The sequence below is a fragment of the Uloborus diversus genome, chromosome 7 (genome assembly GCF_026930045.1).
Source record: "Uloborus diversus isolate 005 chromosome 7, Udiv.v.3.1, whole genome shotgun sequence".
Lineage (NCBI taxonomy): Eukaryota > Metazoa > Arthropoda > Arachnida > Araneae > Uloboridae > Uloborus > Uloborus diversus.
The window spans coordinates 71,407,821-71,430,606 of record NC_072737.1 but is presented as its reverse complement, the minus strand read 5'-3'; the positions used below and the strand labels follow the sequence as shown (position 1 = coordinate 71,430,606).

Here is a 22,786-nt window from a genome sequence, read left to right as displayed (position 1 = left end):
TTTGATGCAAGACTCGTGGGCCCATCTTTTGCAACGAGTGAACTTTACCCATATCTCTTTAGCCTTAGATTTACTGTACAATTATATGCAGTAAATGCAAGCACAGTCTTCTTCCTCTTCATCACTTGATTCTTCATTTTCTTCAGGCTTGTTAGATTTTCCAATTTGTTTTTTAAATAAACTCTTTTTTACGATTTTCTTATCTTTCTTTTCATTCTCATTTTTCATTTGTTTTCTCTGCTTAGCCTGTTGCTGCTCTAGTCTAAGCTATAGTGCCTAGAAAGAGTAGTGTGCCGACCGGCGCTTTTTCCCCCACGATTCTTGAAGACAAATTGTATGAAAACCGCTAGATGGCAGTGCGGTCGAGGTGTACGTTCAATTTCGCGGTGTTTACATTAGTACACGCGGGATTTTGTTACAATTTAGTTCCGCGTTTCTCTTTTTTACCTTTATTTCATGAATATTTCATGAAACAGCGTTTAAGGCTTTTAATGGAGGCATCAAATTTGAACATTAGAAGAAAAAAAGCTTCATCTTGTTTTGTACCAGGGTGCAAAAGTGGGTACAAAACATGCAAGGAAAAAGTTACGCTTTTTAAAGCTCCAGCAGATGAAGAAAAACTAAAGTGAAACTTGTTGATTCCCAGGTTAGATAAAGTTTTTGATCAATATTGCTCAATTTGTGCTCTGCATTTCGAAAAACATTTTATTGAAACCTATTTTAAGCATATTATAAATGGTGAGGAAGTTTTGATTCCTCAGGGAAAACTTTTTTGAACGATGAGGCAATTCCTACAATTTTCCCAAGTCTGCCAACATACTTTACTAAAAAATTACCAAAGAAAAGGTCCATCAGGAATTATGCAGTTTAGAAAAATGTTCCCTGTTTGAAAAAAATAAAACTTGATCTTTCCGCAGATGAAACTGAACTAACCACGTATAAATCTATTATAAATGAAATTGTTCATATTAATTTGCTAACGAATATTGGGTTTGTATGAAATTTAAAAAATCTCCAAATATTGTAGTTTTTGTATATAATGAAAATTATGTGGAAAATAATATTGACGATAAAAAGATCATTATTGAAGTAGACACAAAGACAAGGATGTTTTTAAAACAAAATTTTACACAATTGACTGAAAATTTGATACTTATATTTTAAGGCAAATGTATTATCAATCGAGATGGCTTTGGGCGCAGTTTGTTGTTGTTTTTAATGCCACTTGGGAGACTCAAGCCCCATTCATGTAGCCAGCTTGAGTTTAAAGCAGAAAGGAGCGACTCCTGAGTCAATGAGGCCCCTAAATGAGAAAGAACCCGACTTAGGCGCGATATATGGTAGCACCACCTCTACAGTTTATAGGTCTGGAAAATAGGTTGGAAATCTCCAGCTACACTACGCCTGGTAACTGTTAGCGACCGACCATTCGACTTTCGGACAAACGGAATCAACAAGCAAAAAAGTTATATTAAAAAAAAAATTTTTTTTATTTCAGCCTTTTAAAATCCTGTAGGAAATTGATAATTATTTTTGTTATCGTCCCCCGTTATCGAGATAAAAGGTATTTAAGTCTCCCGAAATTTTAAGAAAAGTGGCAAATTTAAACACTTGGCGAGGGATTGAAGGTACCAATTTCTCACAGACGATTTCCTCGTCTGCATGTGGCAGGACATCCATATTTACAGAGCGTGAGAAAGATGTCTGTCCCCATCGAAACTCGCTAAATTTGGAACAACGAGACTCGCTTTTCTTAAAATTCCCATTGGCTTTAAAATCACATATATCGACAACGGGAAAATATTTTTTGCGTCCAAAAACATGCATCACAATGTTCTTTCGATCGCTACTTATTTAGATTTTTTAATTGTAACACTGTACTGTTGTTTCCTGATTAAGTGTAGGGTGATTCAGAAGCTGCGCTTCCTCTTAAAAGAACATTTTAAAGCTATCATAAGCAATGTTAGACAAAGGAGAGGGACGAGGAGGTTCCCCATTTGTTTTTAGTTTTTAAGGATACATTTCTTTCGCTATTTTACATCTGAGATAAAAGATAAAAATACATAAATACTTTTTTTTGACAATGATAACGTCAGATTCAAAAACACTTCTATTTCGATAATTATCGACAACAAAACCGTTTGCTGACAGGTTCTAAAGACAATTTTTTTTATGTAATATTAATTAAAAATAAAACATGCCATACATAATGCGACTCCTTTATTATGTTTTACACTATTCATTCTTTGTAAAACAAATAAAAAAACATCTTATCCTAACACGTTTCTTACCTTCCATACGCAAATGGAACATAATCTCTGCCAAATCACTTGTTGACCGCGCAATTTCTAATGTGAAATACCGACTTGAAAAATATTACGTAAGAATGAGTTTGACCCCCCCCCCCCCCCCCGAAGTTACGTAGAGGATTTTCCAACCCCCCTTCCCCCTCGGCACCCTTACGTATTTAATGAATGGCCCCTTATAATCTATTATTTTCATTGAAGATAAATTAGCATAAGGTGATTTTATGTTCTTCAAAAAATAAATGAACACCCATGTAACAAATAGCACTTATTACAGAATTTGTCTTTTACGCAGAAATAAGTTCAATCCAAAAAACGGGGCTTTTAAACTGCGAAATGAGCATGCAATCGCTGATTTAAAACGAGTCTGATTAAGAAGCATATAACGTACTCCTGCGTCATCTGGGTTTTCCTCAGATCTGACCTCACTTTTTCCCCGTCGATCGGCACACTACTCTTTCTAGGCACTATATCTAAGCTGCTCTTTGACCGGAGTGTCGGTCAAAATGGCCGACTTTTCTCTTCTTTCTTCCTTTGCCGGCCTGTTTTCTCGGACCCGCTTTTTCCAGAGGTCTCACTTCTTCTGGGGTACTACACTTTTACTACACCGCTACACTTTTCATACCTCTTCCTTCTTTTACTTTGTTGACAGCTTCTACCATAGTCTTTATGGTGTACTTGCTTCTTTCAGACTTCTTTTTGTAGTGTCGTACCACGACAAATCTGAAAACCCAACACACAGATAAATATCAAGTCATAATAATCAAGTCATTCTGTGAACATATCAGTTTAATGCTATTTTTATAAACACTTAGGCCTATTTTGTTTTAACATGTATCTCTGATGAATGATTGAGATTGTGATTTATTTTTGTTTAAAAATATAGGGTCTGGTGGGGTAAAGTGGTCATAAAATCGTAGGTTTTCAACTTAGGTGAATAATAAATACAATAAATTCTTTAAACACTTAAACTTTTTTTGTTTTTATTTTACATTGCATTGTTAAAGAACACGGTACATTGAGTTTTAGGAAAATAAATATTGATTTAAGTAGCATTATAACCCTTTCTTTTCCCTTTGTATTTATGACCACTTTACCCCATGGGGTGGGGGAAAGTGGTCATAGCATGGGGTAAAGTGGTCATAGTTAAAAATAGATGCAAAACCATTATAAACAACCCTAATATTTGTATATTTCGCTTATTTTTGTAGTTACAAGTATATGCACAAGCATATGTGAGTATACACGAGTATATACGTGTCGTGTAAACATTAGTAAACACGTTCATATATGAGTAGATACATGTATGCATCAGATACATGCATGCACGTGCCTACTCAAGCATATATGTGTATATAAGCATGTATACGTGATAAGCTACAGGAGTGCATGCGTGTATATACGTGTCACGTGTATGTACGGGTATATATATGTGTAAACGAACATCATATGAGTGTATGCACTTGTATCTTGAGTATATACGTGCATACATGAGTATATACGTGTACAGTAGACGTATACACGCATATATAAGTGTACATACACAAATATACGGGTATACACGAGTTAATTCCTGGATACATCCAGTGTATGTTTGGGGGTACGTGTCTACTCACATTGTGAAGCACGCGTATACGTATGTATACGTGCAAACATGGTTATATACCTGTATAGACGTATATACGTACATTTACGTGTATACACAAGTACATGTATGTATACACGAGTATACAAGCTTATATACATGTGTGCCTACAGAGTGAAAACAAGATCTTGGGCAAAAATCTAAGGGGTGTGAGAGGGGAGGATAAGAAGCAAAGAATTATAGAGAACTTACGTTCGCTGACGCGCTACATGCACACAATGCCAGAAACTGATGGATGCAAAACAAATCACCAATTTGTTACACAAAGATGATTTTGCCCAAGATTTTAGTTTTTAAGAAATTTTTAGAGCAGTTGTTAAAAGTTACGGCCTGTAGCTCTAATACAAGCATCGCAACAAAGGCGCATCGGCTGATGAAAGTTTTTCAAAAGTATCGTTATTGTAACAGAGCGTGCTTTGTGATTGTGACGCACATATATCACAGCTGCATTTCGCAAATTTCATCAATTGCTTTAAAATTTTCTTGAAACCTAAAATGTTGCGTAAAATTGTCTTTGTGTGATAAATTTTTGACCAGTTTTGCATCCATCAGTTTCTGACTTTGCGTGCATGTAGCGCGTCAGTATTGTGTTTGTTTCCTTATGTGATTCTTGCTTCTTATCCTCCCCTCTAACACCTTTTAATAATTTGCTTAAAAGTTTAAACTCATCCTGTATACTTGTATATCATATGCTTGTATGTAAGTGTCTACTCGAGTACGTACGCGTATATGAGTGTCTACCTGAGTATATAAGTGTTTATATATATAAACGAGTATATACGTTATAGTCGAATGTATATCTGTATAGATCAAAAATACTTGCAGATACCCATATATGTATTTATTGGTGCATTTATGTGAATACGTCTATATACGTGCCTACACGAGTATATGCGTATACTTACGCATATACTCGTATATTTAACACCATTTACTGAAAAAACAATATATATTAAGTGAATTTAATATTTAATTCCTATCTGCCTTATACTTAATGATTAAGTGACATTAGAAGAACAATACTTGTTAAAGTAAGACAAAACGTTAGAAGAAGCACAAATTTGTAAATTACAGCAGACACGTGTTTCGGCGTTACAGGGAACGCCTTTTTCAATGCAAAAAATAATGAGCTTATGGATGAAAAGACAGCACACAGGTATTTATTTATCTTAATACTTGTTAAGCCTACTATTATGACCACTTTACCCCATCTTACTAAAATTGTTCTAAAAAATTATCTAAAATAGATTCAGCTAACTGCTAATGAGTAAGAGTTCTTGAGACATGTAGGAAACTTCCTATGCAGTCAATCTGTTCATAATTCTAACAAACAAAATTTCCCAAGGAAGTTAAAAGAGGTCTTTAAATTTAAAAACTTTTCATATTGACACAAAATACGAAAGGGGGCGGAGCATACTTTCGATGTGACGGGACACGTTTTCGATGCGAAAATATGCCCCGCTTGGTGTTCAAAAACGTGCCCCGTCGCCATGTTTTTCCTTAAACTTCACGCAGACGGTAAAAAAAAAGAATTTTATGGACAAACTATCACATCGCATGTAGCTCCTGAATGTGCTCTTTCGAAATATTACAACAGACAAAAACTTAACTTAAGACGAATATGTTTGTTTTTAGTTTAAATGAGGTCATCAAAATTTACTTACCTGAATAAAAACAAGTGAAACTGACGTTACGCAGCGATGTGAACAGCCATCCAACTGAAACTCTCGTAGTTGTCGTCCAGTGGCGCAGCCTTTCAACTAATCTGGTCGGTGCTTCGCTCTACCGGCTCGTTAACGAGTTAAAGTCAAATCGAAAACGTGCCCCGTGCGAAAACCTGCCTCGGTCTCCCCTACCTTCCTTTGTCTGAAAACAGTCTACTGCAGTCAGGAAGTTAAAATTACTTCAACATATTGTTAATCGATCAGATAAGATTTCCACTATTATCTTACTAATTATTGAAATTTTCGTTTAGTTATAACATGCTTTGAATATCACTGATCAATTAAACGTGAACATTAACTTAAAAGAGTGCCTTTTCAAGTACAATTCCCCATACTTCATGTTTCAATGTTTCATCATGATTCGTCACAGCAGTAACACCTATAAGAATATTAAAAATGACGCAGTTTCTATCATTGGACCGCTAGGTGTTTTCATGAATGGACCACCCGACAAAATGGTTCATTCATAGAAAATTGCAAATATTGTAGTAACTTCAGCTTAATTAACTTTGAAAAATACTCAATTGTTTAAAAAAAAATATGGTAATAATGAAAAAAAGTCTATCAGTAATTCATGAAAACTCTCTTACTTTATTAAAATTTCAACTCAATTCTTTTATAAAACTGATTAAAAATTTAAACCATGATATTACAGTTTCAAATACTTTTGATGTTCCTGAAAAAAAAAAAATAGTAAAGTATGGCCAGTGAACGAGTGAGAGCAAGTAACGTGCTACAGTAGCTTACAGAAATGATGGTATGGACCTTAACGAAGTCTGCGGACAGTATAGAGTCTTGAAAGCAACTTTAATCAATCGCATGGAAGATAAAAACCGGTTTGTTGTTACCTTAGTCACTTATTAGAAATTTAGGAGATAAGCCTTCCGAAATAGTGGTATAATTGGAGAATAATATTGTAACGGATTCGGTGTGACTTCCACTTTCTTGAAATGAAAACACAGTTCTTGATAAAAACACAGGAAATTTATTTACACTATGTACAGGAAAGATCGCCAACAACTGCTAAATTATTCATCAGCAATAAATCAATTATCACACAACACCGTAAACTCAACGTTTACACACGTATTTACTTCCAAATACGAAAACAACACAGCGAAATGCCTCGCTATAAACGGAGCTAACAGTTCGAAATCTGAATCGAAACTCTCTTGTTTATCCATCGCTAACGGCTTTTATAAACATCGAAGAATTTTCCACAACATTCTTTCTGCTTCCAGAAATGCGTAGACCGTTTTACAACTACACTTCCATTGATAAAATCAGTGAATGAAATAAGAAAAAAAAGAATAGGGGGTTGTATACTTTAGCCATATGTTAAGGGGTTGTATATTCATTACGGGAAACTATTTACAGGTTACGTTACTACAATAATTACTATTTACAGAATTTGTAACATTGCCCCCTTCCTAAGGACTGCACGTCCCGGGCAGTACAATCCCCAGAAAGGGTGCCAAACTTCTATCACAAGTTTACAAATATACACATTAATTAATAACTAACAGATACAGAAAACACAATAATAACAAGAAATATTACTAAACATTAAAAGCAAAAAAAATTATCTACAACTTTTATGTTATCAACCATGGTTGTTTACGTAATACTCATGAACTATGGCCATAGTATGGGGCTAACCGATCATAATGTACAACCCTAGGTTTTGCATTAGGTGATTTTTGGATCCTCACTACGACGTCATTTAGTCGGTTAAGGACTTTGTAGGGTCCATCCCAATGCGACTGCAATTTGGGTGACAGACCTTTCCGTCGGATGGGATTCCATAACCAAACCTTGTCGCCTTCGTTGAATTCATGTCCAGTAGACCTTGTGTCGTATCGGGTCTTCATCTTCTCCGCCGCGATGTTGATTCGCTCTCGTGCGAAGTTATGAACGTCTTCCAACCGGGCCTGGAGATCCTGGATGTACTCCTCAGGCGATGCAGGCGCATCCGGAGGACGACCGAAGACGAGATCACAAGGTAGCCGAAGCTCTCGTCCGAAGAGCATCTGAGATGGGGCATATCCGGTAGTCTCGTGGACAGCACTGCGGTAGGCCAGCAGGAACAAAGGTAGCTTCTTGTCCCAATCCTGCTGATTTCTGGATACCATAAGTGAGAGATTGTTCAGGATTGTGCGGTTAAATCTCTCCACCATGCCGTCCGATTGTGGGTGTAGTGGTGTTGTCCTAGTTTTCTCAATTCCGAGAATTTGACATAGACCCTTAAACACAGCAGAGATGAAATTCCTCCCTTGATCGGAATGAATCTGCAAAGGTGTTCCATATCTCGAGATCCAGTGTTGGACTAGAGTCTCTGCTACGGTGGTAGCCTCTTGATCTGGAATGGGATATGCTTCCGGCCATTTGGTGAAGTAGTCGATGGAAACAAGAATGTATTTGTTCCCATCAGCAGTTCTTGGTAGAGGACCCAGGATGTCAATCCCAATTCGTTCGAAAGGAGCTCCAACGTTGTATAGATGTAGCTTCCCTCTGCTTCTCTTCTTCGGTCCTTTACGAGCAGCACAGGCGTCACAAGAATGGCACCACTTCTCCACGTCATCCTTCGCCTTGCTCCAGAAGAAGCGCTCCCGAACTTTATTGAGGGTTTTCAAGACACCAAAATGTCCTCCAGTCGCACTACTATGTATTTCTTTCAGAACATCTGAAATCCTTGATCGGGGAAGTAGTAACTGCCACCTAGACGTTTTGCCGTCGTCAGATTCCCATTTCCGGTGTAGCACGCCGTTCCGTAAATGGAGTGAGTTCCATAAAGCCCAGTATCTTTTTGTTGCAGGACTGAAGATGGAAACGTCCTGCCAGCTAGGGCGTCGACTGTCACTTTCCATGAACTCTAAAATTGGTTTTATGTCGGGGTCTTCAAGTTGATCTTTTCGAACTTGGTCATCACTCCATGGATCAGGTTCTGATGATGTTGGAGTCACTGTCACCTGATAGGCGGTAGGGCTAGCCGTTCCATACTGTTTCTCGATTCGGGAACAATAGTGGCAGTTCTCAGGACAGGGTCTCCTTGATAAAGCGTCAGCATTACCGTGAGATAACCCTTTTCGATGCTTGATCTCCATGTCATATTCCTGGAGCCGCTGTATCCATCTGGCTATCTGGCCTTCCGGATTTTTGAAGTTCAAAAGCCAAGTTAATGAGGCATGATCTGTCCGAAGCAGAAATTTTCGGCCGTAGAGGTAATGATGGAAGTGTTCTACAGCTTTCACTATGGCCAGTAACTCCTTTCTGGTGACGCAGTAATTTCGCTCCGACTTGGATAAGCATTTGCTCCAGTAAGCGATGACATGTTCATTTCCGTCAATTTCTTGGGACAAAACAGCTCCGATGCCCTCGTTGCTCGCATCAGTGTCCAGGATAAAGGATTTTTCAGGCTGAGGATAGGAGAGGATAGGCGTTGATGTTAAAGCCTCCTTCAGTCGTAGAAATGCATCTTCGCATTCTTTGGACCATTCAAACTTTTGCTTGCTCTCCGTCAGCTTATGCAAAGGTCGTGCAATGTTGGAAAAACCCTTTACAAACTTCCTGTAGTACGTGCAGAGCCCCAGGAAACTTCGCAGCTGATGGATGTCTTCGGGACGACTCCAACTCTTGACTGCAGATACCTTTTCTGGATCGGTTTGTACACCTTCAGAAGAGATGATATGACCAAGGTAGTTCACTTCCCGGCGGAACAAATTACATTTGGACGGGCTTAACTTCAGATTGGCTTCCTTAAGCTTCTGCAGCACCTTCCTAAGATTTGCCAGATGTTCTTCGAAACTGCGTCCCACGATGATGATATCGTCTAAGTAGACCAGACAGGATTCGTAGGAAAGTCCTCTTAACACTGTCTCCATAAGACGCTCGAACGTAGCTGGTGCATTGCAGAGGCCGAAGGGCATCACTTTAAACTGCCATAAGCCTTGTCCAGTTGTAAACGCTGTCTTCTCTCGGTCATCAGGGTGTATCTCAACCTGCCAGTAGCCGCTCTTCAAGTCCAGGGTCGAAAACCACTTGTGTCCGGAAAGAGTGTCTAAGGTGTCGTCTATCCGTGGAAGAGGGTAACTGTCTTTCTTGGTGATTTCATTCAGTCGTCGGTAATCGACACAAAATCTGGTGGAGCCATCTTTCTTTCGGACCAAGACGATGGGAGAGGCCCAAGGACTGGATGAGGGTTCGATTACATCATTCTCCTTCATCTCTTTCAGGAGGGTCTCAACCTCTTCCTTCTTGGCGAACGGTAGTCGTCTTGGATGCTGTTTAATAGGGGGGTGTTCTCCAGTGTAGATCCTATGCTGCGTTAAATTCGTCCGGCCCACATCCTCCGATGTAGATGAAAACAGATGCTTGAAGTCGTCCACCAATTGTTCCGCAGCAGTTCTTTGATCCTTCGATAAGGGTGCACTCCCAATTAACTTCGATGTCAAGGACTCAGAAGACACAGTCTCGGGGGAATTGATTCTTCTAATGATGCAGTTTACGGGAGTACAAGTTGCTAACACTTCGCCTTTCCGGATATTCCTTGGCCTTTCACTCACGTTGGCGACTCTCACAGGAATTACATCCTTGGAAAGGTCCACAAGCGTAGACGCCACCAGCACTCCTTTTGGGTTATTGCTTAAGTTGGGGTATTCAATGAGTCCAAATCTAAAACTATTGCTTTCTTCAATGGAGCCGGGTATTAATGATTCTGACCTTGAGGGAATTGATAAATCTGTTTGGGCAATTATTTGATGAGCGGATTTTACATCACTTTTTGCGGGAAAGACTGCTATGTCTTCTCTCGTCGAGTGCAGCTCGTTAGTCTTGAAGTCGAGGTTGAAGTCATACTTCTTTAAAAAGTCCAATCCGAGAATGAAGGGGTCTGTGATAGCAGCAACGAATGCCGTATGATGGTAAGTGGCATTTCCAAACACAATTTCTAAGTTTACTTTACCTTCAATCTCGATCTTGTCACCTGTCACAGTTTGGAGGGTAACACAGGGCGGCGTCCATAGAATGTTGAGTCCAAATTGACGAGCCACATCTGCTCTAATGATTGTAACATTGGCTCCAGTGTCAATAATCAGTTCGCAGGGAAACCCGTTTACATAAGCGTAAACAAACAGTCCATTACTGCCGCCACTCGTCGATGAAATCTGGAAAACTTTAAGATGGGGCTCATTCCAATTTGGCGACCTCCGCCCCGCGAGATTGCCATGGCTTAGTTTTCCTGGACCTGCGAGGGAGAGGTGCTCTTCCCTCTGGTTTCTTGGCGAGCTTCACAATTTCTTCGTAAGTGACCCTCGCCGCCACATTTCCAGCACTTAAGTGATTGTCCATTTTGGTACTTGGGAGCCGAAGTCCTTTTGAGGATTCCTGCAATTTCTTTTATTTGCTTTTCCAGTTCAGCAAAGCGTGACGAAACCGGATCAGGCTCATCAGTTTTCACGCCGCGGATTGAATGGCGATCCTTGCGGGTTGCTTGCTGGGCGGCCTCCAACTTCATCGCATACACAACAGCAGAACTCAGGTCTTTGACATCCGCCATCCGTAGAGCTTTCTGGATTTCCGGATCTCGAACCCCGTCGATGTAGTAGTTGAGTGCCAGGTTGTCTCGAACATCCGCAGGACAGTCGCAAAAAGCAAGATGAGACAGTCTCTCGACGTCCGCCGCTAGCTCTTGCATGGTTTCCCCGGTTTTCTGGAAACGGGACTTCAACTGGAGTCGGCTGAAATCTTTCTGGCACTTCTCACCGAAGCGAAGCTCCAACGCAGATGTGAGGGCGGCGAAATCCAGGCGCTGGCTGTCCGGAAGGGTCTGAAGAATGTCCGCTGCGTCACCTCTCAGGGATGCTGCAAGATGGCAGGCCTTGGTAGCAGAGTCCCATCCGTTCGCTTCCGCCACTATCATGAATTGAGTTTTGTAAACCTGCCACGAAGTTTTCCCATCAAATGTGGCAAGTTTAATGGACGGTCGAGCAACCGATGTGGGAGCGCCAAACTGTACAGAGCTGCTTTCCGCGATCGCCAATCTCCTTTCCATGTTTTTAATTTTCTCATCCACATTATTTTCAACTGTTGCGATACGGTTTTCTACTGTTTCAAACTTTTCATCAAAAGCATCAACTCGATGCTCTATCTCATTAAATTTGTTTTCCATCACAGTCTTTACCGAAGTAAGGTCATTTTTAATTTCCTCTTGGTTAGAAGCTAAATCATTTTTCAGTACCATTAAATCACTTTTCAATTGTTCTTGATTAGCCGCAATGTCATTTTTTAATTGTTCTTGATTTGCAGTAAAACTTGCAGTCAAATCACTTTTTAATTGTTCTTGATTAGCCGCCATATCATTTTTTAATTGTTCTTGATTAGCCGCCATATCATTTTTTAATTGCTCTTGGTTAGCCGCCAAACTTTCAGCCAAGTCACTTTTTGCAGCATTAATTGCTTCCAGAAGTTGTTTTAATTGGTCATCCATTGCGCGAGTAATCACCATAAAAACAAAGTCTATAAATTCAAACAGTCTTTATGAAAAAAATGTCCAAAGTCAAACTTACTCCAAGAAAGTCCAGAAGAAGCCCCACGTTGGGCGCCAAATTGTAACGGATTCGGTGTGACTTCCACTTTCTTGAAATGAAAACACAGTTCTTGATAAAAACACAGGAAATTTATTTACACTATGTACAGGAAAGATCGCCAACAACTGCTAAATTATTCATCAGCAATAAATCAATTATCACACAACACCGTAAACTCAACGTTTACACACGTATTTACTTCCAAATACGAAAACAACACAGCGAAATGCCTCGCTATAAACGGAGCTAACAGTTCGAAATCTGAATCGAAACTCTCTTGTTTATCCATCGCTAACGGCTTTTATAAACATCGAAGAATTTTCCACAACATTCTTTCTGCTTCCAGAAATGCGTAGACCGTTTTACAACTACACTTCCATTGATAAAATCAGTGAATGAAATAAGAAAAAAAAGAATAGGGGGTTGTATACTTTAGCCATATGTTAAGGGGTTGTATATTCATTACGGGAAACTATTTACAGGTTACGTTACTACAATAATTACTATTTACAGAATTTGTAACAATATTTTGAAACTAGAGAAGACGTTTTTGGAATCACTTCCGACAAATTCTGGAAATTGGCCTTTCGAGAGACTGAGAAAAATAACATGTCCTACTGATTTATTAAGACAAAAAGTCTGTTAGTACTACATTCTCTGGTAGTTTGAAACTCAAGCTTCTAGTTTCAGTTATAAAATGGTCAATAAGTTCTTTGACATTTTAGAGAGCAAGTACAATCTTGCGTCGAAAGATTTTCGCTGTGTGTTATGTTGGTCTTTTTTTTGAGCAATCACATTGCTTATTGTTCTAACTTGACTGCTTTTGGCGTTCCTATGATTTTATTTTCTCCCCGCCTCCCTCTGCAGCACCACCGTCGACCAGCCTCCCGACGCTGCTCCTCTAGCTAGCAAAGTCTCCAGGTTGCGTCCACATCCAACATACACGCGCATACATACACACACATACACACACATACACACACGCATACATACACGCGCACACACACATACATACATACACGCGCACACACACATACATACACGCGCGCACACACACGCACACACATACAAGCACATACATACACGCACGCACACATACACACACTTATGCCCGCACACAGACACAAACACACACACACTCGTGATTGCGAAAAATATAATTTGAATTCCGGATGTAAAATTTCAAACTATTATTATATTTTTTTTTTTTAATGTTCCTTTTATTCAAAAATAAAATATTTTCGAAAATAAATCTCTTTTTCTATAACTTATCAACTGTAATATTTAGTGTTTTAGTCATAAAACGATGTACTTATTTTATTTCATACATTTTAGGGCTGACTATAGAAAATTAGCTTATAGAAAATGTCTTTATAATTAAGAATTTTTTTTTTAAATATTTTATTATAAATTGTAACACAGGTTGAATAGTTACAAATAAAGATTTTAACATGAGTTCCAGTTCACCCCTTGTTGCGAGGTCAATCGGTTTTACATGTAAATACAAACTGTACAAAATGTTTTGTTTTTGCCTATAATTCCTAGGGCAAAACACAATAATAGTTTCAGCTTAAAAAAAACAAATTAGAAAAAAATCTTTAGTTACTTTTTTTTTAATGGTCAAAGTTTCATAGTATTCCGATTCACCTCATTTTATTGTATTAAAATACCGAGGAATATTGTAATAATATTCCGAGGAGGACTTTTTTTTTTTAATTTAATCATAATTCATAGTCTCCTTTGATCTCAATGCTTTTGAGTCATTTCACTGAAGCACCCTAATACATTAGTACCTTTCATCTGTTTTTAAAAAAAACACTTACTGTCTGCCCACTATTGCTATGGAATTGACACATTGTCAGTTATGACAAATCTATCTGAATGAGGGAAGAAAAAATTTAATGCTCGTGTTCTGTTCGTTTCAATGAGACTCTGCTTAATTTAGAGGTTAACACACATCTGAAAAAGTCAAATTGGCATCTCTGCTAAACGAATAGATGCTGCTATTTCCGCCTGTAAACCGGATATTCGCCTTTGTATCTCAACGGTTTTCAGATCCTGAGAAATCTCAGACCGAACAGGTCATTTAAAAATTATTTAAAAATGCGGTTTTCCTTACTTTTTTGTCCTGTTTGCAAATTTTCAGCTTCGGAGATCATAATCCTGAGGATCTCCAAATAATAGTACTCCAAAATCACGGATCAGCTTTGTGACACGAATTACCATGTTTTGATAAAGGTTGCAGGCTTTTATCACACAGAAAGTCCGAAATTTTGGCAACTTAAAGTACATTTGACTGTTGATACGTTCTATTATTTTTGTGAGTTTGAGTTTATTATGTTTTGTATAGCACGCACTTGTGTAGCACGTAAACTCGTGAAAAAGCACGCTTTTATACTGAAAACATCATTTTTGAGACTGTTAATTTAAGAAAACTGATTAGATCTCACGAGTTTCTGACACCAGTCTAAAACTTCACAACGTAAAGTAGAATTAGAGCTTTTGCTCAAAGTTATTGACTCCGTTCTTTTAGAAAAAATTACTAAAACTTTGATTCTTTTTATTTCAAATTATCAACTTTGAGACCGTGTTATTAAAAAAGTTGATTAGATGCCATGGGTTTCTAACTTGGCCCTTAAACTACACCACACGAACTATAACTACAGCTGTGTCTCAAACTTTTTTGAAATTGGTGCACAGCGTTATTGCCCTTGAAACTTGAACTTTTTTTGAAAATAACTTTTGAGACCATTTAACTGCCGAATCAAAGAATAACTTATGCTACTGTTTTTTTTTCTGAGTACTATACTATGGTGAATAGTTTATCCTATACCTGTTTCTGAGGGTCATTTTTGACTTTAGCAGACATTCGGGCATAGACAAGGCAAAAAAAGTAGCGAAAATATAATTTTCAATTAACCTTTGCCCCCAAAACTAAAAGTAAGCCACCAAATTATTCATGCTTAACTGTACCTAGTATCAAATGTAACCATACATTAAAAAATGGCATGCGTCACTTATTGATTTTGGAACAAAACGATTACATATTTAGTATATTCACGACCTTAAACTTGGACCTCTGTTCAGGGACAAACAAATTAGATTTTTTAAAAAAAAAGGAACTTTACTTTTTCTTATTATAGTATTACAAACACAACCTGAAATTTTCATGAAAATTCAGGAGTTTTTAAACAAATGACATTTAAACGCAATTTTATTCTTTAAAATCACTAGTATCTTTAAAACTTAATTTTTGATTCATGATAGATAAAACATTTTTATAACAGGAATATGTGATATTTAAACGACATTTGGGCCTTAAATCTCTCTACTAAAGTATTTTTTTCTGGTTTTCAAAGAAAAAGCGCCGCAATAACTCAGTAGAGTACATTTATAACCAGTGCGCGAATCCAAATGTAGATGGAGATTGAACATAGCTTAAAATTATTCATATTTTATCTTATTATTATTTTTTCTGCTTAATTTCAGAGTTTTTAAAGAACATTTTGTTACCTACTTTCTCTTTCATAATGTATACAAATTACTTCAGCTTTTTAATTGTAGGAAAAAGCAATGAAAAACAATGATAGTTATAAAATTAATTTTGATTATATATTTAACAAACTCATTTCAAGGTTGAACTTAAGCATGTATTTGTGGACTTTGGGCAGTTTAAATTTTACGGATCATTTAGATTTTTTGTTCGGCTTCCGCAGGAAGTACTCTACAAACCACCAACTACTTAGAGTCACAGAACTAATCAGAGAGGCTGAAAAAAATCATCAGAAAACCATCGGGCTTTTCCTTGACATAGCGAAGGCATTCGATAGGGTTTGGATTGATGCGCTAATTTACAAACTTATACGCCTTGGGTTACCTCATGCACTCATAAACATTATCAGCTCCTATCTTATGAATAGGCACTTTATCGTTCGAGTGAGAGAAACTCTCTCAACACCTAGACACATACGGGCCGGGGTGCCTCCCCCCCCCCCCAAGGCAGCCTCTTAGGCCCAACTCTTTACTCAATTTTCTCAAACGATATCCCACACATGGACAACACGCATCTTGCCATTTATGCAGATGACACCTGCATACTAGCCTCCGCTCAGGGACTTTATCAAGCCTTTTCAGCAATTCAAAACCACTTAACACATCTAGATATCTGGCTAAGGACTTGGAAAATCAAAGTTAATGCCAACAAAAGTATAGCTACCTGCTTTTTTACAAGAACAACTGAGCTCCCTCCTATTAAACTGCATCTTTATACCGACCCGATTGATTGGTCTCAGCGGGCGAAATATTTAGGCATAACGTTCGACCGTAATTTAACCTGGCGACCTCACATTGAAGAGGTACGCAAGAAGTACCTCACTTCCAAAAAACCACTAAATTGTCTCCTGCACAAAAAAAGCGTTTTATCAACGGATAATAAACTGCTCATTTATAAGTCCTGCCTAAGACCCATTATTACCTATGGAGCGCCCATATGGGCGACTTCTGCAATCTCTAACTTTAACAGAGTTGAGAACTTGCAGAGAGTGATGGTTCGAGCGGCGTGCGACCCCCCCTGGTACGTCCGTACGGACAAGCTGGTGGAAGAGGTTGGCATCCCGACGCTCCACAACTTTTGCAAAAAGCTCGCCAAGAGATTTCACTACAACATCCCCCGTGTTGGCAATCCACTACTTAACATCCTTCCAAATTACGATCCATTGGATCCGGCTAATTCTCGCAGGCCTCGCGCTCTGCTAGCTTAGTTTCAATTTCGAAACGGGGTGAGTGAATCCCTTATCGGGTTCATACCTCGTTTCGACTCTAGTTATTGTGCTACACTCTGGCTGGGAGCATGCTCCTATCTATTTTCATTTCACTATTTTCTTTTTAAATTTCTTATCAACATTTTATCATTGTCTTAATTTTATTTTATTTTTATTCATTCAAATAGCCTAGAAATCCCCCAGGGGGGAAAAAAGTATAAAACTTTAAAAAAATATGTAGGAAGCGAAAAAAAAAAATACTTAAACTTATTTAAATAAAGAAGAACTTTAGTTGAAATTTACTTTGAAGAGCCTTCGGCTAACCATTATGGTACTCCCGTTAGAGGAAGCCACATCTCTCGTACATCCACGCAACCATCTTCTGCGCCAAAATAAAGCCATGGCCCCAACCGGGGAACTATCAACATACCACACCAGAGGATAAGGGGCAGGGCCCCAGGAGCCTCAAGCAACGAACTTATATTTCCGTGGCATTTAGATTTTTGAAACTTTCTTTCATTCAAATCAAGTCATCTGTTTAAAAGCATTTTCAAAAGCTTTTCTTTTTTTTAACTTTGCACTTGTTCAAATTTGCTTTTAAATTCGAGGAAAAAAACTTGAAATATGAAGAGAAAATAATCGGTAAATATATAAAGTATTTTCTCTTGATACACATAAGTGTAATACATTTATTCTACAGAGAATTTCAGTGTTAATTTTTTATCTATATACTTCCTTTTACATAGTAAAGGAAGTACTGTATTCACGAAAAAAAAATTCAATCAAATATCGGCCTATATTTTAATTTTTTTCACCACCGAATAAATGTTGAGTGTTATTTTTGGCCTAACAGCACGTGCATATGTACCTAAGAACGTATGGACGTCCAAAACATCCTTTTTGACGATCCCCGAGTTGATTATCGCGAGTTGTCTCGGGACGTCTGTATGTGCATATGTGCGTATGTACGTACGTATGTATCTCGCATAACTCAAAAATCGTTTGCCTTAGAACGTTGAAATTTAGTATGTATTCGGATGTTCCAAGCTGGGTCGTTTTGGAGGAAAATCAGGGTTAATTTCAAGGCAAACTCAAGTGATGTTATAATTTGGCGAACACTTGCTTTTTTTGAAATATAGTTAGGTATAAGAGGTAAATATAGGGGAGAGCGGGGCAGGTTTTCGCACGGGGCACGTTTTCGATTTGACTTTAACTCATTAACGAGCCGGTAGAGCGAAGTACCGACCAGACTAGTTGAAAGGCTGAGCCACTAGACGACAACTACGAGAGTTTCAGTTGAATGGCTGTTCACATCGCTGCGTAACGTCAGTTTCACTTGTTTTTATACAGGTAAGTAAATTTTGATGACCTCATTTAAACTGAAAACAAACATATACGTCTTAAGTTAAGTTTTTGTCTGTTGTAATATTTCGAAAGAGCACATTTAGGAGCTACATGCAATGTAATAGTTTGTCCATAGAATTCTTTTTTTGGCGACGGGGCACGTTTTCGAATACAAAGCGGGGCATATTTTCGCATCGAAAACGTGTCCCGTCACATCGAAGGTATGCCCCGCCCCCTTCTATCGCTACTATTTATCGATGTTTATTATATTATTTACTCTTAAATGAAGCATAAATAGTTAAATACACATGAAAAAGGTAAGCTTCTTATATGACAACTTATATTTTTAAACAAAAATAAATCACAATCTCAATCATTCATCAGAGATACATGTTAAAACAAAATAGGCCTAAGTGTTTATAAAAATAGCATTAAACTGATATGTTCACAGAACGACTTGATTATTATGACTTGATATTGATCTGTGTGTTGGGTTTTCAGATTTGTCGTGGTACGACACTACAAAAAGAAATCTGAAAGAAGCAAGTACACCATAGAGACTATGGTAGAAGCTGTCAACAAAGTAAAAGAAGGAAGAAGTATGAAAAGTGTAGCAGTGTAGTATACCCCAGAAGAAGTGAGACCTCTGGGAAAAGCGGGTCCGAGAAAACAGGCCGGCAAAGGAAGAAAGAAGAGAAAGTCGGCCATTTTGACCGACACTCAGGTCAAAGAGCAGCTTAGACTAGAGCAGCAACATTCTAAGCAGAGAAAACAAATGAAAAATGAGAAGAAAGATAAGAAAATCGCAAAAAAGATTTTATTTAAGAAACAAATTGGAAAACCTAACAAGCTCGAAGAAAATGAAGAATCAAGTGATGAAGAGGAAAAAGACTGTGCTTGCATTTACTGCATAGAATTGTACAGTAAATCTAAGGCTAAAGAGATATGGGTAAAGTTCACTCGTTGCAAAAGATGGGCCCACGAGTCTTGCATCAAAGAAAACCCTATGTTCTTTGTATGCATTAATTGTGACAGTGACAATGACGTTTAGTGTTTTTAACAGTCCTACATGTATTAAAATTATTAAGTAGCCAAGTTGTTGATGAGTTTTTTTCAATATTTACTGAAAATCAATAAATAACCTACCTTGAAAATATTTTGTTTGATTTTCTGAATTATATTGATATAAGTGCATGCGAAAACTTGCCCCGGTCACGGGGCACTTTTTCGCACGTGACATAACGACACTTAAAACTATTTTTCTGTAAAACAAAGCTTAATTAACTGATGTAAGTAATTCCATGTTGTAGCCAAGGTTTCTCTGAATGGTGTAGAATAGTTTTTTCAAACTTAGGTAAATAAATAAAAAAATATAAAAACTAATTTAAAAAAAGCGCGAAAACCTGCCCCGGTGTCCCCTACTACTTAAAATTTCTAAAAGTGTCACCTCAAGTAAATTTTGTAACGAAATTTTTTTGCAATAAAATAAAATAGTTTGTATGTATATTTTTTAATTCTAAAGACTTTAAATAAGCTTTGTTGGGCTAAAAAGTATTTTTTTTTTTTTAATTTACGCCCATCAACGTCCTCTCGGTCATAAGGCGCCTTGCAGTCCAATACAACAGAGATGCAGTAGCAGAGCGGGAAAGCTCCCTGAAAACGACATCCTTCAGCACGTCGAGAAGAACGGGGCAATCAAAAAGATACTCCCCTGTCACTTGCTTAGTCCCTTCACATAGTGGGCATAGCGGGAAGCTGGCCAGTCCGATTTTAAAAAGATGGGCTTTTTTAAGTAGTCGTGACCAGTAATGAGACGAAAAGATGTAAACGCTTCAACTCTAGGGAGAAGGGAAAGTTGCAGTCTTGTTTGGACTTCAAGAAGACACGCCCAAGATTTTCCGCCGGCAATGCCACGGAGAGATAAAATTCTTTTGAGCTTAATATTGCTCCCAAAATGTCGGTTGGCGTTTCGAAGAGGGATCGGGAGGCAAGGCGAATTTAATGTTGAAGCCTCTTTAGTCAACAAGTCAACAAGTCAAGTTGCTCGTTGCCATGGATGCCGCAGTGGCTTGGTATCCATTGGAGCACAACATCTTTACCGGCCTCAAGAAGTGAACTAATAATGAGTTTACATTCAAACTCAGTCTCTGTTGGGAAAAGGTTATAGTCTGTGATTGATTGTATTGCAGCTTGGGAGTCAACAAAAATAACAATTTTTTGGCAAGAGAGCTCAGTGACAGCACTAAGAGACATATAAATTTCAAAAACTTCATCGTCAAAATTATCTGACCAGGCACTAAGAGATTCCTTCAGGCTGAAAAATTTGGAAAAAGCGCCAGCACCAGCCATCCCTGTGGAGGCTGTGGCAGATCCATCGGTATAAACGTGAAGCCAATTTTGAAATGGATACCCTTCATGAATAGTAGCCAGGGCAGAAGCCCTTAACTCTGCCTGTGAGGAAGAATGTCTACGAAGAGGCTGCACCAAGTTCAAATTAGCAGTAGCGTAATTTAAAGTACCCGGGAAAAAAGACGGTCTAAAATTGGGCTGTCTGATGCTTGAGACATAAAAGAAATGGCGAAGGCTGTAGCAGATTTAGCGTAACCCAGTGTGCACCACGTGGAGGTCTGCTGCTCTACACCCTTAAAAAGTATGAAATACTAGCAGTACCCGCACAGCGATGCACGAGCAAAAAATTTAATGGAAGTTCGTTGGATAAAAAAATTGACGCCCCCTCCGCCCCTGATTTGAAATGATCGTTTTTCTTTGTATAAAGTGCGTACACACCTTTTCAAAAAAAAATTATTTAAGTTTCTTTGGAGTTTAAAACGTTTCGTCAAATCATTAAATTAGATTTACAGTTGCTTTAAAACTCTATTTAGCGAGTGAAGCGGTTTTTACTGCAAATTAAAATATTTCGCCAAATAAACCAAAAAAGACATTAAATGATATCTTTCAAAAGTAAAAATAATTCTGCAGCTCTATTGTTTATCGCCAAACTTGCCCCACAACTACGCTATCATAATTCATCCGTCTAACGAAAAAAAAAAAAAAAAAACATCTCGTGGAACATTCAAAAATCATCATTAGAAAAAAAGAAGAAAATGTCGCCCATTTCACTCGGATAAAAACAAATCAAAAGTTTCTTTTCTTTCAAAACAAATCGCCAAAACAATGAATGACATTAACGGTTAAAACAATAATCCTAGACTGAACTGCTCAGCGCACAACGTGCCAAGCGACCACGCTACCGGAACACAGCCCTTTTGCGAGTGAAGCGGGTGTTTTTTCTTTGGCAATACTCAATGTTTCGCGAAACACAAAAAAAGGTATAAAATCACATTAACAGAAGCTTTCAAATCTTTATATATTAGGAGCTGCGTTGCCCGGCTTTGCCCGGTCTACCTTGAGAACAAAAATTGCGTCAAGTGACATATATTCAACAATAAATTAAAAGAATAACTTAAATAAAAGAAAAAAAAACACCATGCAAAATTACCCTTCCAAACAATGACGACAGATATTAAAATACTTTTAAGAAATTAAAATGCGAAAGATGGGTTTTAAAAGCGTAACCATGGAAACATGAAATAAAATAAGATTAAGAAATCAGATGCAAGATAAGAAAATATGCAATGGATTCAAAAAGCGTATCCATGGAAACGCGAAAATAAAGTGGTTCACAACCTGAATCAAAATGACATATTTCGAAATTGATTTAAAAACGCTTCTAACTTTTTTTCTTTGAAGATAGAAGCTATTTTTTTCGACCAAAGGTCGAGATATTTCTGGAGTAAAAAATGTCGCTTTTTTCAATGGTGTCAAAAAGAAAACTGTGGGATAATTCCTTCACTTTTTATTGATAGATTTAATGAAGAAAGTAGTGCTTAAATTTCAGCTAAGCCTAAAAAAGTTCGAGCTAAAAACGCAAATTACTCCCGCCGTAATTAAGTTAGAGCCAGCGACGTTGAAAAAACTGCCAAATGCATCAGTTACGGAAATCTTTCTGCAAAAATTTTGGCGATCTGCTGGTTGATTGGATAATGAGTAAGTGTTCAATCAGCATAAATAATAATAAAAACCATTAATTACATTAAAGTTCCGTTTAAGTGGAAAATGATCAGCCAAATCATGTATTATTTGCCAATCTTGTGCAAAAATCTTACTTCAAGATTTGACTTGAGAAAAGCCTTGAACATTCACGAAAAGCAAAGATAGTCAACAATACAACAATTGTCGCTATCGACAGGGAGTTGAGATGATACACTAAATACTGTATTGAGTTGAGGAAAGCCTTCGAACATTTAACTAAAAAGCTCATTACGCGTTTTTTATTCTACTTAGAAATTTCGAACAGGTGCCATCTTCAGCAGAAAAATCAGAGCTTTCGATGGACATATAATGTAAATATGTGCAAGTATTT

At 37.8% G+C, this 22,786-nt stretch overlaps 1 protein-coding gene across 1 annotated transcript in view; it reads left to right on the top strand.

Annotated features, from left to right (window-relative positions):
* The window catches only part of LOC129226734 (fatty acid synthase-like), a 271,075-nt gene that overhangs the window by 104,377 nt on the left and 143,912 nt on the right, over positions 1-22,786 (top strand). The gene's annotated exons all lie outside the window — the stretch shown is intronic.